Consider the following 11,630-nt stretch of genomic DNA (forward strand, 5'->3'; position numbering starts at 1 on the left):
AACTCAGCGGCTCCGCTAAGCACCATCAGCGGCATCTTCTTCCGCTGACCAAAACCTCCACCACTAGCCGAACAACCTCCGCTCCGCCGGACAACCTCTGCTCAGTGAGGCCATCCATCAGCGGCAAACCTCCCGCTCACCTACATCTAACGATCTCGTCGAATCATTCATCTGCAATCTCCTTCACTGACGTTGTGTCGGGCAGCTGTTTCTTTGCTCTGTCAGCGGTCAACTCCGTCGAAGCTCAGCCTTCAATTATGGCTTCAAACTTCCCGAGACTTTGTGGCTGTCAAGGCCTCAAACAAAGATAAGCCTCTCTATATATCCCAACCACTTATTGAGATGCATAATATTATATGCTTATTGGGTGAACATGTGAAAGCCACGCGCCTATTTCAAAGCATGACACACTCAATAACACCTGACACAGCACATGTATATATACCTGCTTTATATATATATATATGTATATATATGATAGTGTTGTCTCTAGGACTCACCGCCACTTACAATGCACCGCATATTGACATGACCTTGCTGTGAGTTTTGTACATATGCTTGACAGTTGGTAATCATATATTTGGTCGCACATGCACGTCAGGTAGCCATGTCCTTATGTCTTTCTTATGTCAATACAAATTTAAATTGAATGTGCCAAAGACTAGCACAGCTGCAGCACACATGCAACATGTATACTAACATGCAAAATTTTACATTGACATGCATGTGCTAGTCCTCCATGTATTTCTAGGATCATATATTTCAAAGGCCCATGATCCATATATGCCATCCGCCCATGCTCGTTATGAAGCCATATGTGGCTCTAATTGATATGGCACTCACCATGCCTATAGACATATCAATTACGTACTTTCTCTCAGTAATTATCATATGCATGCACCTGTGCTCGGTCGATTCATTGATATGGATAAATTGCTAATCATTTACCTTATCTTGACGAGGCATAAACACCGTTTTAATCAACGACATCATCTGCCTTCTAACAAGGAACTTCGCCGTTGCAATGGACCGTCATGCTCGACATAAGATAAGTCACTATATCTTATCTCTTACGCTCTTGCAATTTGAGCTATTGTCGATGCCATGACTATACATGTCTCCATGACCCTTACGCATGCCTACCACATGTTATTAGCAACTTTACTACAAGTACATGCTATACACACATGTCATGCTTCTATTTTAATTGCAACTCAATTAAATAAACATGTGACATTCATCTAGAAGCTTGTGACACTTACGACTTAGTTAAAACATGCTCGGGTTACGACTTGCTTGGGTATCGAGTATGGCCACGACTTGCGCTTGGGCCACGCCTCGCATGCTCGCACAGCGCCTACACACTCAACTACACCCAACTTGCTTGATCATGTCCAACATGTTTTACTTAAGCCCCAAGTTTACAAACGCTTCATACGATGTCACCGGGACTACTCCCACAATTTTATATGGACACCCATTACACTTTCCACTATCTATTGTGCGTGTTATATGGCCATAAGATCCACATATACAAATACCAATATTTTACATGTTCATACACATTAATGGAATATTGAATTCTTCTACCATTTGTTGCCCACTACAAATCGAATTCTTTTCGCATTCCATTAATACGAACGGTAACCAATACAACAAGCATTCTACATATGCGCGTTTTTTGTCTCATTGTGCAGGATTAAACGAGTCCCTTCTTGCTTACGGAGTTCGGGGACTTATAGGGGCTCCGTACCGCCCGGTTACTTATGCTTGGTGAGATCATGTGTATAACTCCCCAACCAAGAAGCTCCTCTTACTTGGGGACTTCGGGGACTTGTACATACCTCCAACAATATGGAGTATTTGCTATCTCACCAAGCATAATTAACACCCTCTTTGGGACACCCCCAAGCCATGGTGAGGCCCAACCGCCACTTGCATGTTGTAGCCCTATGTTCAAGCTACGCTACGGTATCCGGAAGTCGCAAATCCGTCGCCGGAAAGCCACCTTCCCGCCCTTGCCAAGATGCCTCCACAACATGGCTTTCTACATGCTTCTTGAACTAGCTAGAATTGTGTGGTTGTTTGTCCCACATCGAAAACAATGTAAAGGAGATGACTTCCTTCACTTATAAAAGGAACTCTCCTCCCACTTAAACACCATTCATCCCATTACATCTCTTGTAATCTTATTAGGCCGCAAGGCTCGACACACTAGTACACATTCAAGTGGACGTAGTCTCCCGCTCATGCGGGGGCGAACCACTATACATCTCGTGTCAACTCTTTCCTTCTCTCTCTATCTCTCTCTCTTTGATGCTAACTAGAGACCCCTCGGATTTCTAACGTTAACAATATGCAAATAAGTCTTGCCATACATGTCACATTTTTAATGATCTTACCTTTTAGTTTTGAAAATAAAAATCAATCAACTTGACCAAAATAAATAGAGTTATTTACCAATAACGGTTACTGGCCATAACTAGTCAGAGAATCATGCGGTGAACACGCAAGATGAAGTCTCATGCTGACAAATTAACGCTGACGACACGCTCTGACAGAACAGTATGTATTTCAATTTTGTCTAAAGAATTAATGTAAATTACAAAAAGGGTGCGGCACTATTGTCACCATACCATTTTCTTTGTTCACCCTACTTGCTCATTACACCCTACATTTTAATTTCAATTATTAAATTTACTTATGTAACCCATTTCTATTTTCAAGAATATCCTTATATGACATATCCAATTAAAAGAGTTTTTTTTTTTAATGAAAATCTAGCACTTAATTTATACCAATAAAAAAATATAATATATTAAAGTTTCCTAACAAAATCATAATCTAATTTACTTCCATTTTTTTAATTTTTTTTCTTTCTGCTTCAATGTTCATCTATTTCAATCTATGTCAAAAGATTAGTTAGTTAACAAATATGAGCAATGAAGAAGATATTGAGATTTTTCTTTGGTGTTTTAAATTTTTACTTTCGGTGTTCACAAAAGGTATTGCAAAGATTTTGATGTAGTTAACACTATTGATTTTGTGAATTAAATAACGAATTCATGATGAAGAGGTAACAAAAAGACAAAAAAATAGTAAGAGCATCTTTAGCAATGCTAGCCATTTTTTAGTCAAATTTTAGCCAAAGTAGCTAAAAAGTCATTTTGACTAGCCACTTTAGAAATAAGTCTGCATCAGTGCTTTCCATTATAGCTAGTTTTGAATTTATATTATTTTTTAAAGGAAAGTTAAATAGTTTAAATGTATTTAAAAATTACATAAAATAACTCAAATGGAATATTATAAATTATAGAGATCCTCATCTCGCTCTCTATATTTAGGAGCGAGATAGCTAAAAGTTATAATTGAGAGCCACTTAGGAGTCTGGTGCAGCTGTTAAAATATATAAAAAGCTAAACATACTCTCCAAAATAGCTAAGGAGCCAAAATAGAGAGTCTGCTAAAGATGCTCTAATAAATGCAAATTTGGGTGGAGAAGATGAAGATTAATGTTATCAAATGAGAAATTAACTAATCTTTCTATTTAATTCATTGATTATTTATTTATTTTTCCTTACAAATTTGGATTTTAGAAAATTAATGTACTTAGTAGTCATTTTACACTTGGGTAATATGGTCTTTCAATAATTCAAATGTTTGTAGGGTGAACTAAAAAAAAATGATAGGGTGGCAATAGACGCACCCTTACAAAAATCTCACCACTTGTCTTTGCCTCATTTTTTATTTTTTACTATCTTTGCCAAACTCTCATTTTTTGCATGGACAGGACCACAAAATGCTTACCCACAACCGAAATAAGCTGAAAAACAACTAAAAATAATAATTCTCTATTGCAAGACAGCTTCCAGGTTTGTTGAAGAAAACTTTTAGTGTTTTGATAGAACATACTTGTTGCATTATCACCTGAAAATCAATATTAGTGACTGTCAATAGCATTCGTAATTGTGGTCAATATCTAAAAGTTGAGTGCGATTACAAAATAACACAACAAAATTAGTGAATGAGTGTATTGCTATATGTTAAGAAATAAGGCTACATATTGTTAATAGTAAACTCTCAATAATAAAAATGTTACTGACCCTCAATAACAAAGATGTTACTGACCATCAATAATGTTAAGAATAATCCTTGCTAACACCCAAAATAAAATATACATAGCAAAATAGAATTGTGACCAGATATAAAGAAAATATCTAAATAAATTTGAAACAAAATAACCAAACAAAACAAGTAAAGTAGCTGGAACCCCTATAATATATATTGTCATCCTAAGAGAAACAATGCTATTGATCGTTAATAGCAAATAATGTTGGGGTTTTGTCCATTTACCCCATTTCAAGGTATTTTTTTCCCACTTACCCCATTAAATTTTTTTAATTCTCTCTTACCCAAAACACTCTAAAGAGGTATTCCCTAATACCCCATTAAGATTTTTTTTTTTTTTAATACCATTTTACCCTCACTCCTTTGTTACTTAGAGAGAGAAAAAAAAAAATGGAAGAGAGAAAAACCATATGAGACTTCGCTGGAGCCGGCCACCGGAGTCCGTCACTGGTTGCCGGATTCCGATTACCGGTTGCCGAAGTTCTGGCACCGGTTGCCGGAATCCGGCCAACTTTCGCCTGAATTCGGTCACCGACCGCTGCCCACCGGAATTTTCTGAAATCATCTATTGCCTCCAATAGACCTCTATTGGCCCTCTATTGGGGGGCAATAAATAGACGTCTATTGCCCCTCAATAGAACTTTCGGTAGTCAAAATAGGAACTAATATTCCTAAAATTAGACAAATAAAACTTTGATTAAAGAAAAAAAGAAGAGATTATATCAATTTAAAAACGTATATTGCCCCCCAATAGACATTCAAAAAAAAAAAAATTATATATATATATATATATATTTGGGCACATATAAGCACATGCTCTGCCCTGTCCACATTCAAATCCAACGCAATGTGTATCTACATAGCACAACGCCAACCATGATGACAACAAACAAACTGTACATACCTCCACTATTAAGGAGGATTTGCTATGTCACCAAGCATATGTAACACTCTCTTGGGGGACCCACAAGATATGGTGGGACCCAACCATGACGTGCATCTCGTAGTCCGATGTCCAAGCTACGCCACGGTAGTCAGAAGCGACCAATACCTCACCGGGAAGCCATCTTCCCGGCCTTGCCAAGTTGCCTCCATAATAAGCTTTATGCACTAGAAAAGGGGACTTTGAGTCCGACATTGGAAAATAAGTGTAAGAGGGGAGGCTCCCTTACTTATAAAAGGGACCTCCACCCACTTAGATAGCCATCCCATTTCAACATCGATCTCTTGTAATCATGTTGGGCCGCAAGGCCCAAAACACATATATAGTGCAATATTGAAGTGGACGTAGTTTCCCACTAAGGCGGGAGACGAACCACTATACATCGTGTGTCTCTCTCTCCTCTATCTCTTTCTCAATAACGTTAATTAGAATCTTCGGTTTCTAACATCAACACAAACAGACAAGAAAGACTCGTAAATGAACCTACGGAAATGCATCGCAAATGGCTTTATACCTTCCTCAATCACCATACTCCGAAAAAGCGTTACGCCACGCTCATTGTCGCCATTCTTCACATTCGTGTCGATCATGCAACACCATGAATTAAGACCTCACGGCTTCATTTGATCAAACATTGAGCGTGCTTTCTGTACATCCCCCAAACTCTTATACCCTGAAAGCATTGCATTCCACGCGACCATGTTCTTCCTAAGCATTTCGTCGAACATTTGGTGGGCAATTCAGCAAACGAGATGTCTAAGTAGGATATGAGAAGAAAAGACACAACTTACGGATCAGAACAAAATCCGGGCTTCAATGGCTTGGAGACCAGGCACGGTTCCCGACTTGCACCAGTCGAATTTGCTCCCACTAAGGAGAGAGAGTGCAGATCAGCGCGGAGCGGAGGAGAGAGAGAGGAGAGAGAGAGGAGAGAGAGAGAGAGAGAGAGAGAGAGATGGCGTGGCGGCGAGGGAGCTTTGACCGAAAAGAGAGTGCAGATGTCGGCCATGTTTGGGGGGGGGGGGAGAGAGAGAGGGAGTGTGTGTGTGTGTGTGCTGATGTGCTGGAGAGAGAGAGAAAGAGAGCGTGGCATGTACGTAATTGTTTAATTTGACTAAGGGTAAAATTATATTTTTATGTTAAATTGGGTTAGTGGGAACAAAAATATATTGCTGGGGTAAGTGAGATAATTTTGGCTCATTTTGGTGTTATTGGTCAAGGACCCAATAATGTTATTGATTGTCAATAATAAACGTGTAATTGTACACCCCAAACCAAACATAAGAGCAAAATAAAACTTAATATGAAGATCATAAAATTTGATTGAAACAAAAAAATAACAAAAGAACATTGTTAGATAAATTCGAAAGCTTGTAACTTGTATTGCTATCCCCTATAAAAGAACAACTCTATTGATCGTCAATAATAAATAATGTCATTGACCGTAAAAAACAAATGTGTAATTCTTTACTTACATCCTAAACAAAACATACACAGACAATCAAATCAAACGTGATTACAAAATATGTTAAAATTTTGAAACAAACTAAGTAACTAACCAAACAAAAAGTACCCAAGCCACACATGATTTAACGATTGAAAAAGTACCCCAGACACAATACACACATCCAGGGGCCTAAATATTCAATGTCATGATATCGAACTACAGTTAGCTCCACAAAAATTTATGATGCGTTGCACTAAGCCAATATAAAAATTTTCAAAAAAAATTAGAAGTTTTTTTAGACAATTAAGTCAATAATAATAGGATTAAATACTTGTTACTCCCTGTACTTTGCTCCAGAAAACAGTTCAGTCCCTCACCTTTTAAATTAAACAATTTAGTCCTTATTCTCTCTAATTCTCACACAAAAGGTCCAAAATGATCCAAAGTGACTATTATACCCCTCACTTTCTTTTTTATATTATTTTTCTTTTCTTTTTTTAATTTTTCTCTTTTTATTTTTTCAATCCCTTTTTTATTTATTCTCTCTCTCTCTCTCTCTCTCGACAAGCTGCTCCTGAAGTTGGCTCCACCCCAACCTCTCTAACTCGACTGGTAACCTGGGATTGAAGCCCAGGCAGGATCGATGCATGGCATAGATCCCAGCCTCCACAAGCTCACCTCAAATCTTCGACGCCTCTGCTCTCAGGTTTTCTTAAACTTCCGGTCACCGCCTCTCCGCGCTGCCACCATCACTCGACCCAGCAACAACAATGAAAACCAGAAACCAAGTACAATTTAAAAATTACCCAAGAGCTAGATTTAGCTAGAAACATAGAAAACCAGAAACCAGAAACAATGAAAACCAGAAACCATCACTCGATCCACTGGCGCTGAACTCCCCTCCGCTCCGCCATGAACTTCGACGGCATAATCCTTTCGTCCCACGGGCCTCCAGCCAAGCAATCCTCCAGCCTCCAGATCGGATTCGTCGGCGTCAGCCTAGCGCAGCGCACGGCTGCGCAGATCCCAGCGCCCTTCCACCTGCGCACACCCCTCCTCCAACAGACCCGCTAACTTGCTGTATCTTGCTGCTTCTGCCAGTGTCTCCCACCCATCAGCAGCAGCTCTGCAAGAAAAACAACAGAATAGAGAACCAGAAGAGGAAGAAGACGCGAAGAAGAAGAAAGAAAAGAAAAAAAAAAAGAGGAAGAGGAATTTTGTTTTCAGGAAGGGGGAGGGAGAGAGAGAGACAGAAGAGAGAGAGAGAGAGAGAATATAAAAAAGGGGAGAAAAATAAAAAAAAAATAGAGAAAAAATAAAAAGACGAAGTGAGGGGTATAATAGTCACTTTGGATCATTTTGGACCTTTTGTGTGAGAATTAGAGAGAATAAGGACTAAATTGTTTAATTTAAGGTGAGGGACTGAACTGTTTTCTGGAGCAAAGTACAGGGAGTAACAAGTATTTAATCCATAATAATATCTATACTATTATTAAAAGAAAAGGCATTTGTTAGCCAAAATTGAAATTTTTGACAGATTTAACCCTGAAATATTAAAAAACTTTTGACAATAAAGTAAATCATAAGGGTAAATAGGACAATTATAAAATAGATTTTATTAAGAAATTGAAAAGGAATGATCTCACAATCCCCACTTTTCTCTCCCACTATTTTCTCTATGCAATAACTACCCATTGAATCTATTTCTTTTGCAGATAACTTTTTTTTTTTTTTTACAATTAAAATTTTTCTTACACATGTAGAGCATAATGTGATTGCAGACTAGTATATTATTAAAAGAAGAGGCTTTGTTAGCCAAAACAGAAAAAATGCACCAAAATGACCTTGAAATATTAAAAAACTTTACAACTTATAAAATAGATAGGGGTAATTCAGTCAAATTATAAAATTAAAAAAAATGGTGAAAATGAAACATATCAGAACCTGAAACAACCACCCACTTCCATGAAAAACTACCCACTCCTATAGAAAAAACTTCCCACTCCCTATTTTAAAAAAATAAACAAATAAATAAATATTCACGGGCAGTGGGGCTCATCTAGTAATATATATAAAATCTTAGTTCGCTAAACTAGTTTCGTCAACATATTATTTGGAGGTCAATAATAACATATCTGAAACTCATTTAGGCTATAAACTCATGAAGGTATAAGAAACTCTCAAGATGACTCGCTCTTTAGGGGTTTGAGATGACTGCTTTATCTATTAGTAAGAAAATAGACAAACAAGACAAATCAATTAAAAAAAAATGTTGCATACCTTAAATTGTTAGAATTGATCATAGGGTTCTTCAAAAGAACTTGGAAATTTTTCTCTTGACCACATTGATTTGCAGTGAGGTCACCAACGTAGCCTACCACCATACCTTGACCTCCTAATCAAGAACACAACGGAGGAGCAATCTCTCTCTCTCTCTCTCTCTCTCTCTCTCTATATATATATATATATATATATATATATCTCTCTCTCTCTCTAATAGAGTCATGAACTAGATCTCTATCTAGATCTGATATAATCAATTCCACTATAATGAACAATAAAAAAAAACCGAATGGTCTTAAATAGCCGGCATGGGCCTTCCATGTGAATCACTGAATTGCATAGGTCGCACAATTTTCAGCCTTACGCATAGGAAACAATTTTTAAATTTTGTATCTCGGTTGTAGTAACTTGCTAATAATTAAATGAATATGGAATTTCATTGCCAAATTAAGAGAAGTGGTCGGTGCATATCAAAAATAAGCGTAACCATTTAAATTTTAGTTTTGTAGTATTTCGCTTCCTTGTGAAAAGTTTGAGTACCTTCATTAATCTGAATGTGTTTTTTTTCATATTACAAATGTCAACAAGAGAATTAGCATGTCAACAAACTAAGTATGTAAGTGAAATATAATATGTTTCCCAGGAAAAGTGAACAGAGCAAACGAGCAGTGTGCGGCGGCGGCTGGAAACTTCTGATTGCCGTTTGTTGTTAGTACCAGCGAGGTGCCTCGTCGTGGCTGGGAAACTTTGGGCGTCTTTCTTCATAGTGGATTGGTGGTGCCTGAAGATCGAATAGCCTCCGATTTGAAGGTAAACTAGATCGGCGTCGGCTTGGTAGCGGAAACTTGGAACGTCTCGGCTGCCAGTGTCGAGAAAGCAGAGTACAATGGTTCGGGGAGGTGGAGATTGCTTCTTCTGGTGCTTGATCAATCGGCGTCAGGATCGACGTTTGAGGTCGGATTCTCCCAATCTGTGGTGTTGCACGGTAGTGTGGTGCCGAAACTGATCGAACGTCTGGTTTTGATTAGAAGGGGAATGGATGCAGGGATGGCTGTATGGGTTGGACGTCCCCCGGACTGGGCGGCGGCGGCGGCAGGCTGGCAGCGGGGGAGTAGTGCTCTAGCCAGCGCTTTCGTCTTGGGTTGGGCCTCTGGGTCTAGGCCTGGACGATATGGGCTTCATCTCTTTTGGGCCCAGTTGAGTTGGTTTGATTCTTTTCAGAGTTGGGCCAGGTTGGAGGGTGCCTTGACACCCTCTTTCATTACTTAGTGTTTTGGCTAGCCTGGCCCGAGAGCTGGACCTCATTGGGCGATACTGGGCCTTTATGGTCTCTCAAGTGCCAGTCATAACTCAGATCATGGTTCTCCGGAATTGGTAATTATCTCGAGTTAGGCTAGAGAAAGTGGCTTATGGATGAGGAATTGCTCCTATTTGTTTGCTAGGAAGTAGCTTTCTATTTCATACCACAATTGCATGATTGGCGGATGATTTTGCCTCAGAAGACACGGAGTTGTTCTTTGTTTATGAGTCCGCTTTAAAAGTAGGCTCCATTTGACTTGTATTGAGTTTGCAGTACTTAAATAGAAGTTTGGTTGTTACCTCACCATTTTTCTGTCTTTTAAGGGTATGTAGACTCTAGCTTTTTAGCTGGTCATCTAATGCAATGAACCTTCTATTTCAAAAAAAGAGAATTAGCATGTCTCTTCTCATTTGAATTCTAAAGATTGGTTACTTGAGAGAGCTACATCCTTGCCTTCTGGTTTGTTTGAGAAAATATTGTGACAAGACCCACCCCGAATCCCACCCTGGAATCCGAAGTGGCCCTGCGGGACCCACCTTTAAAGGAGATTTACCAAAAATTTCGGCATAACCTCCCTTAAAAATGGATAACCCAAAACCCTGCGGAAAACAAAATTCACTTCTAATAGTCCAACCACAACTCCTGGAGCCGCCTTGCTCCCAAATTCAACAAATCCCATCACAAGCTAACAACGTCAAACATATTATCCAAAAAGGGGTACAAGTTACTACAATCACCAAAGTTAGGTCATAGACCTCAAATATAATTCATACAAGTTTGGGTCACATATCCCTTAGTAATCAGAGCATTCTAGGAATAAAGTTTAACATAGAGTACCGTAGGCTAAATAAATAACCTACAAAATATGATGACGGAAGCGGATGCGGTCACTATGGCTCACTCCTGAACGCCGAGCAGCAACACTGAAAACTGGGCATTTGAAACCGAAGGGCCCAGGGGAAAAGTATATAAAAACGTTAGCGTGAGTGGACAAAAATAAACAATTTTTAAACAAAATGGATTTTTATACTTTCCCACAATTATTTCATTAAAAACTTTCGATGCATGCAATAATTATGAAAACAAGCCGCGAGAAGTTCCTCTCAAGAAATGGGGCTAGTCACAAATAACCACGAAGAATAATATAAATTCCGATGCTCGAGAAATAGGACCAGCCCCGCTGGTTAAACGGAAATCGGACTAGCCCCGCTAGTCAAGAACAACAATAAAAGGATACGGGGAAGAGAATTCATCATACGGGAATGGAGCCTCTCAGGCTCTACCTACCCTCGACTGCCACTCACACATAGATTGTGCGAGGAGGAGAACTAATAACCTCGACTGCCACCCACGTGAGGAGGAGAATAAGCTACCTCAACTGCCACTCACAAACACAAAGTAAGTGAGGAGGAGACCTAATCGAATGACCCGAGTATGGTGAGGAAAAACATTCAAAAACCAGTAAATCCATAAGGCTTCCCCATATTTCTCACGAGATAAAATGAAATCCAACGACGTGACCCCGCACG

Source organism: Rosa rugosa, chromosome 3, assembly GCF_958449725.1.
Source record: "Rosa rugosa chromosome 3, drRosRugo1.1, whole genome shotgun sequence".
Taxonomy (NCBI): Eukaryota; Viridiplantae; Streptophyta; class Magnoliopsida; order Rosales; family Rosaceae; genus Rosa; species Rosa rugosa.